The sequence below is a fragment of the Netta rufina genome (assembly GCF_964035555.1).
Source record: "Netta rufina genome assembly, chromosome: W".
Taxonomy (NCBI): Eukaryota; Metazoa; Chordata; class Aves; order Anseriformes; family Anatidae; genus Netta; species Netta rufina.
The window spans coordinates 15858455-15866648 of record NC_140139.1 but is presented as its reverse complement, the minus strand read 5'-3'; the positions used below and the strand labels follow the sequence as shown (position 1 = coordinate 15866648).

Genomic DNA, 8194 nt, shown 5'->3' with positions numbered 1-8194 from the left:
GGGCTAGGGAAGTGATCGTCCCCCTGTACTCGGCTCTGGTGAGGCCGCACCTCGAGTACTGTGTTCAGTTTTGGGCCCCTCGCTACAAGAAGGACATCGAGGCGCTTGAGCGAGTCCAGAGAAGGGCGACGAAGCTGGTGAGGGGTCTGGAGAACAAGTCCTACGAGGAGCGGCTGAGGGAGCTGGGCTTGTTCAGCCTGGAGAAGAGGAGGCTCAGGGGCGACCTTATCGCTCTCTATAGGTACCTCAAGGGAGGCTGTAGCGAGGTGGGGGTTGGTCTGTTCTCCCATGTGCCTGGTGACAGGACGAGGGGGAACGGGCTAAAGTTGCGCCAGGGGAGTTTTAGGTTGGATGTTAGGAAGAACTTCTTTACCGAAAGGGTTGTTAGACATTGGAACAGGCTGCCCAGGGAAGTGGTGGAGTCACCATCCCTGGAAGTCTTTAAAAGACGTTTAGATGTAGAGCTTAGGGATATGGTTTAGTGGAGGACTTGTTAGTGTTAGGTTTCAGGTTGGACTCAATGATCTTGAGGTCTCTTCCAACCTAGAAAATCTGTGATTCTGTGATTCTGTAAACGGGTAGTGCTGTGGGACCTGAATTCACCCAGGAGTCTGTGGTCAGCCCATGCCAGCGTGTTTCAAAGGACAGCCAGGGAGGGTGGGGAGACCTCAGTGAAAGTAAGGAAATGCCAGGGTGAGAGCAAGGGGGAGAAGTGAAGTGCAGGCCTACAGCCTGTAGGGAGAACAGGGCAAGAATTGGACAGTGCAGGACATCCTGTGGTGGAGAAGACCGAGTGCACTGGCAAGGCTGCAAGGCCCCAGCACAACCAAGGTCTTTGTCCCCTTGGCTACGGCAGTTGTCTCTGCTACTGAGGCTCATAAGGACACATGCTGTGCTCATGGCACTGGGGCCTTGTTGCCTCCTTGCAACCCAGTGGGGAGGCCAGCAGGTGTCATAGAATTGTCCTTCACACAGCATCACATCCCCACATCCCACTGCCCCAGGAAGAGCCCTGAGCCATGGGTGAGGGACAGGACATCCCTGCCCAGGGGCTGGGGACAGGGCTTGGCCTTTCTGCTTCACCAAACAAACCAAGGCCTTTACTCAGCATCAGTCTCCTGCCCAGTGCCTTTGCCTACCTGCAATCATGGCCTCCAATTGTGTGCTCTAACAAGTCCATGGGGAGGCTTTGTCAGTAATGACCCTCACTGGGGCCCATTAATACTCCTAGACACTTCAAAGTCTCCTTCTGACTTAAACTTCTTCTGCAGTTACATCATTCTCTTCTCACTACCTGAAGTTTATGGACTCAGCACCAAATGCACCATGGGGCTCATTACAGTTCATCCTTTTTTATCCGGTCTTCCAGACTTGTACAATTAATTAGTGAGTTTTCAAAAGTGTAGTTAAAGAGGAAGTTTTCAATGACCAGATTTCTAAGAGCATTTTCCTTAGTTAAGATTATTTTCCGTTAGTTTAGAGTTTTCAGAAGAAATGATGCTAACATCATTCTTCAGTTGTCATGGATTGCCAATGGAGGTCTGTATAGGTGGAAAAGCAGTCCCTTGCAGTCCTAGACTGTATGGACAACCTTGCTGCTCAGCTCTCCATCCCCACCACTTCTCTCATCAGCCACCTGGGACTTGCATCACTTTTCCTTACACCAGACTTCTCCACTGAAGTCCACAGCGGGGTGTTTCACAGCATCTTTTCACTAAGTCCCACCTCCTTTCCTCAGACAAATGGCTCCACACAGACACAGTTTTTGATGTTGTTGTTATTAACATTTAACAACAAACAAGAAAAACCCACAGTCCCCAACTGTGAGCCAAATCCAAGTTGCCTCCGATGAGGTGCACCTTCCACAAGGAATGACTATACAAGAAATGTTTGACATGGGTAGGAAATGGGTATTGGGATGATGAGATAGAAAAGTGAAATATGGGCAAGGTTCAAGATCCCCCAAGTTCTGAGAACCAACTGCGCAGGTGAGAGGTATCTGAATGATCAAAGAGTGAGTGGAGGGAAATCTGGAGAAGAATGGAAACTCCACATGTCCAGATAGTCTGCTGGAAAAGTGACTTCCAACATGGTCTGTTTCATAAAGCCAGGTGAAAATACCAGAAAGACTAGGGAGATGAAGTGCAGTGCAGAAGAGACAGAGTTCAGGCAATGCAAGTACAGGGGAAGACTGGTATTTTTTCTCTTGCTGTAATAAACATCCAAGGGAAAAAAAATGTCATGGGACAACACAAACATTGTATTAGAAGTGTTCAATCATTTCAGCTGATTGAAGTGTGCTGATTGAAGTGAAATCTTTGAAATGCAAAAAAAAATTGGAGGCAGTGGGCCTACAGCCCAGCTCAGGTCTTCAGCCAAACTCGGGCCTGCAGCCATAAAATGATGATTTTCTGTCCTGCACGGAGCCCAGTTACCATAAAACCCTCCCTGCCCTGGAGTGTTCATGCCACCCCTCACTCCTGGCACAGAGCAAATCTGTGACATGTCGACCTCTCCTGCCTGTTAGAGACCCAGATGATGTAGGCAATGGTATCTGGTTTACCAAATGCGGGTACAGATATAGCAAACTAGGGATCAATGGGGGAAGATGTGATTGGTGAGAACTGATAAATGAGCAGGGAAATCATGTAAGAAAGGAAGGGATTAAAGTGTTTTGAGGAGGATCCTGTGGAAGAGGAGGGGAGAGGGATGCAAGGGGCCAGCTGCATGTGGATATGGGACTGGTCAGGACTGGTCTAATCAGGCCCTGTGCCTGATCACTGTCCTGCCTTCTTATTCAACTCTGTTGCTGGCTATTTGCTGTGTGTGTGCTCACTCCTGGGTGTGTTGGGGGTGAATCATACAATCATGAAACCATATAGCCATGTGTACATGTGCACCCATGGGTAATTGCTGCTGGGGATGCGTGGAGCACTGGTGACCTTCACAGCAGAGCAGGCTGAGGTGGGGAATGGGATGGGGCCAGGTGTGTTGCTCATGTCTCTGTGTGTGCTGCTGGTGGTGTGGTGGCTGTGAAGGTGCTGTTCCCTGTTGGAGTTGGTCTGAGTGTGGTCGGCTGTGTCCATGCCCTGTGTGCACATCTGTGTATTTATGAGAGTGTGTGTTTGTGCATGCACTTGTGTGTATTTGCCTGTGTCAATGAGAATATTGGAAATTCTGAGAGAATTTCTCCATCTTCCTGATGAAAGAAGAAGCTGGGCTTTGCTGGATCTTAGGACTGAGGGACATTTTCTGACGCTCCCACAGATACAGAGGTGGTGAAAGGAGTGTTAGCATGTTATCAATATGCTCCCTTTTCCTGTGCAGCATACAAAGGCATCCAGCCATGGACAGGCCCAAGGAGAGGGCTCGTCCTTCCTCTGGTCACAACTGCATTTCAGTCCTTGGGGTGGACCCAAGCTGAGGACTTGCTGATGACTCTTGGGCTGAGGTTCAGCACACAGATTGGAGAAGACTGTCTCATGGACATGTGCTGGACACAGCCAGAGGAACAGCAGCAAACTGTTGCGGCTGCTGGGCCATGTTTCCATCAGTCAAAGCCCTGACACAGGGCACAGGCATTGCTTTTGATGCCACCCAACTGGAAAGATGGTTGCATTAAGGGCTGGAGAATATAGGACACCAACCAGTTCTTCCTCAGACACTTCCTAGGTGTGGCAAAGCATCAGGAAACCATGGACTTGTGCATAATAAGAAGCACAGAATCTTAGAATTTTTAAGGTTGCAAAAGACCTCCAAGATCTTCTGGTCCAACCATCCCCCTACCACCAATATCACCCACTAAGCCATGTCCCTAAGTACTACATCCAACCTTTCCCTCTGCACAGCTTTCAGGCCAGTCTGTCCCAAGCCTGTAGCATTGCATGGAGTTGTTGTGGCCAAAGGGCAGGACGCAGCACTTAGCCATGGTGGACCTCATCCCACTGGCCTCTGCCCATCAATCCAGCCTGTCCAGGTCCTTCTACTGGGCCTTCCTACCCTCTGGCAGATCGACGCTTCCCTCCACCTTGGTGTCATCTGCAAACGTACTGGGAGTACACTCAATTCCCTCATCCAAATCATCAATAAAACATTCAAGAGGATGGGCCCCAACACCCTACCCCTGGGGAACACCACTCGTGACTGGTCACCAGCTGGATTTCACTCCGTTCACCTCTACTCTCTGGGCCCGGCCACCCAGCCAGTTTTTAACCCAGCAAAGCGTGTGCCTGTCCAAGCCATGGGCTGCCGGCTTCTCCAGGACAATACTGTCAGAGACCATGTCAAAGACCTTGCTGAAGTCTAGGTAGACTATGTCAACAGGCTTTCCCTCATCCCCCAGACACGTCACTGGTCATAGAAGGAGATGAGGTTGGTCAGGCAGGACTTGCCTTTCTTGAACCCATGCTGACTGGGCCTGATCCCCTGGTGGTCCTGCAAATGCTGCATGATTGCATTCAAGATGACCTGTCCCATCACCTTTCCTGGCACCGAGGTCAGGCTGACAGGCCTGTAGTTCCCCGGGTCCATCTTATGACCTTTCTTAAAGATGGGCATCACATTAGCAAGTCTCTACTCACCTAGAACCTTTCTGGATGACCATGACCACTGATAGATGATGGAAAGTGTCTGATAGGTGATGGAAAGTGGCACAAGCTTCTGGAAAGCTTGGCAACAACCTTGAAAAAACAGCCAAGCCTTCAGACAGTGCACTGCAGAGATCCCATTTTATTTTGCAAATGCTATGTAAGAGTCAACTCCGACCTTCTCTTAGACACATATTTATAGAGCCTCAAGAGCAACAGGGAGTCTCAATCCTCAGCAGAAGTAGGGTGAAAAAGAGATATTACTCTAAGAGCATAATAAATCAAATGATACCAAAGAGAACAATAACACTATTGATAATGAAAGAAAGACCAGGCCTGCAGGGAGGTGCCAAGTAAAGTCATTTCTGGAAAAAGAGGGGAAATTTGTCACTATTGAGAAACATCCATGAAACTACTTTCCTAATAGCCCACTTGAGCTCCTTGTTCCTCATGCTGTAGATGAGGGGGTTCAATGTTGGAGGAACCACCGAATACAGAACTGTCACCACCAGGTTTAGGGTGGAAAGGAGATGGAGGGGGGCTTCATGTAAGCAAAAAAGCAGGTGCTGATAAACAGCGAGACAACAAACAGGTGAGGGAGGCAAGTGGAAAAGACTTTGTGCTGGCCCTGCTCAGAGGGTATCCTCAGCACAGCCCTGAAGATCTGCACATAGGAAAAAAGAATGAAACAGCCAAATGCTAAACAGACACCAACCACAACTACCCAAAAACTCTTCAGGTAGGAGTGTGTGCAGGATATCTTCAGCATCTGGGGGATTTCACAGAAGAACTGGTCCACAGCATTGCCTTGGCAGAGGGGCAGGGAAAATGTATTGGCAGTGTGCAGCAGAGCATAAAGAACCCCACTGCCCCAGGCATCTGCTACCATCTGGGCACAATCTCTGCTGTCCATAAGGGTCCCATAGTGCAGGGGCTTGCAGATGGCAACGTAGCGGTCATAGGACATGACAGTGAGAAGAAAATATTCCGCTGAGACCAAAAAGACAAACAGAAAGACCTGGGCAACACACCCTGAGTAGGAGATGGCCCTGGTGTCCCAGAGGGAATTGGCCATGGCTTTGGGCAGAGTGGTGGAGATGCAGCCCAGGTCAAGCACAGAGAGGTTGAGGAGGAAGAAGTACATGGGGGTGTGGAGGCGGTGGTCGCAGGCTACGGCAGTGAGGACGAGGCCGTTGCCCAGGAGGGCAGCCAGGTAGATGCCCAGGAAGAGCGCGAAGTGCAGGAGCTGCAGCTCCTGTGTGTCTGCAAATGGCAGGAGGAGGAACTCGGTGATGGAGCTGCTGTTGGACATCTGATACCTCTTGGCCTTGGGGCCTGTCCAAAGACAAAAGGACACACAGAACTTTGGCAGAGTTCTCTGAGCAAATCTCTGTCCTTTCAGCACCACTCTTCCTTTCTCACCCACCTCCACAAATATTCACTTTCTCAGTAGCATCTTCATTCTCCTTTCTGGCTGAAGCTCTGGTTTGTGCTCGCTGGGCACTGTTTGGAGCCACGACCTCTGCACATGAGCTCCATTGGATTCAGCACTGCTGGGAAAGGCGGTGACCCATTCTGAAAATCGTAATTTCATTCAGATGCAGTGTACCTGTAATACGGGGGGGGGTGTTCAACATTCTAAAGCAGGATAACCCCAGGAAAACCCCTGCTGGATGAAAATAAACCACAGTGACCTGAACAGAGCCAGATTATTTCCCAGCACTAGGCACTGCAGTGACCAGAGCCATTTTGGCTAGAACAGCTTGGGCACTCTGCTCCCAGGGATTCAGCTCCACAGCAGGACTCAGTATTCCAGTTTTTGAGCTCTATCTTTAAACCCACTCCCCAGGAAGTCTGAGGGGAATAGCAAGGGCAGGATGGATGGGAGGGGAAACAGAAAAATGGCCCAGGGTTCCTAGTGAGGGATGCAGGAAATGGAGTGAAAGATGGTTACTGGGGGGGGTTCTTTGTTCTGAGGGTCCTGCTGCCAAGGGGACAACACAGCCTGAGATCCCATAGTTGCAGAGGCTTTGCTGAATAGCAGTCAAGGCAATGGAAAGCATCAGCAGTGCTGGGATGGCACTGAGGTGCCCAAATTACCCTGCCATGGAGTTTCTGGGAGCAGCTCCCTGTCATTCCCGGCCTGTGGTTCTGCTGCCTGCAGCTGTCCCTGCCTGCAGCTGGGTCTCTGTCCCCACACCTCCTGCCTGCAGCTCACAACCCCCATCCCACCCCATCAGAGCTGGGTGCTCAGCTCTGCCCTGCAGACACCTCCTGGCAGCAGGGCTCTGCCCAGGGGCAGCTCGCTGGGGGCACATCCTAGAGCCCAGGGCACACAGAACCTACTGACACTGCATGGGTGGTGGAGGAGATTTCTATGGGCTGAGGGGCAGGAAGGGGACTTAATGGGGTATCCTTATAAACCTCGTTATGAGGGCTCAGGAGTTTCTGAATCTTCTGGGAAATAACAGCCTCTACTTAGATTTCCAGTGAGCCAGAGAAGAGAAAACTGAAAGCAGAGTCTGAGGAAATCTGTGACTGAAGCAGCTAACCCCTGCCCTGACTCTCCTCTTACAAAGACCCCTTGGATACACCCTGGTTGTGCTGTGGAGCTGTGAGCAGCCTGCCCCAGGCAGCAGCCTTCCACCAGCAGCAGGACCCTGCCCTGCCAGGAGGAGTCGTTCCACCCGCAGCTTCTCCCCGCAGTGCCCTGGGCAGCTCCCCAGGCTGGCTGCAGAGGCCCTGCCCCGGCACACAGCCCCTGGGGCACAGCAGGGATCCTGCTCTGCACCACAGCCCTGGACACCCCTGCCTGCACCCCCAGCTTCTCCTGCCTCCAGGAACTGCGGCTGCATTGCCCTCCAGCCAGAGACTTACCGGGGTCGGAGCTGGGAAGTCTTCTCCCCCAGTGAGCTCTGGGCATCCTGCCACTTCTGCCTGCCTTTAAGCACTGTGTCTCTGCAGGCAGTGCCCCCAGCCCTGCTGCGCTGTGCAGAGGAGATGCTCCTGGGCAGAGCTGTCTCTCTGCAGCGCTGCCCGCTTGCCAGGAGCTCCCCTTGGGCCCAGGAACCCGGCCCAGCTCAGCAGCAGAGGCCCAGCCCAAGGCCTCCCTTGCTCTGCCCCCCACCAGGCTCCCTGCACATGGCCCTGGGGCTGCAGGGGAACCTGCTGGGAAACAGCCTGAAGGGATCCCTGGGCTTCCCTCCCTCCCCTGGGCAGACACACTTCTCACCAGCAGTGTCGTTTCTCCTACTGGAAATAAGTGTGCAGAAGGAGAGAATCACCTCTCCATGTCCCATCATTAGGCAGGACACCAAGAGATGGATGGGAGGTGGAGATCTGAGGTCCTCTATCCCTTCAGAAGTAAGGCATTCAGATGAGCGTTTTCATGCCCAGGCTCTTCGGCAGAAGATCTGGGACAAGCCTGAGTTTGGCCCTTGTGCCACAGCTGAGGTGCTGCAGCCCAGATGTGCCCCAATGCCCTCAGCCTGGGGCACAGGCAGGAGGAGCTGGATCCCTGCTTGCTGTCACAGGGCTGGGACATTGATGGAAGAACTGCTGAGGTGTGGGGGAACAGGCCCCTCAGCTTGGGGTGCTGTGCTGGATGG

General features: G+C 52.0%; 1 pseudogene across 1 annotated transcript; it reads right to left on the bottom strand.

The window, feature by feature from the left end:
• Positions 1 to 4945: 4945 nt before the first annotated feature.
• On the bottom strand, positions 4946 to 5898 carry LOC311220874 (olfactory receptor 14A16-like; annotated as a pseudogene). The gene has a single exon. The product of its transcript is annotated as an olfactory receptor 14A16-like (transcript).
• Positions 5899 to 8194: the final 2296 nt, after the last annotated feature.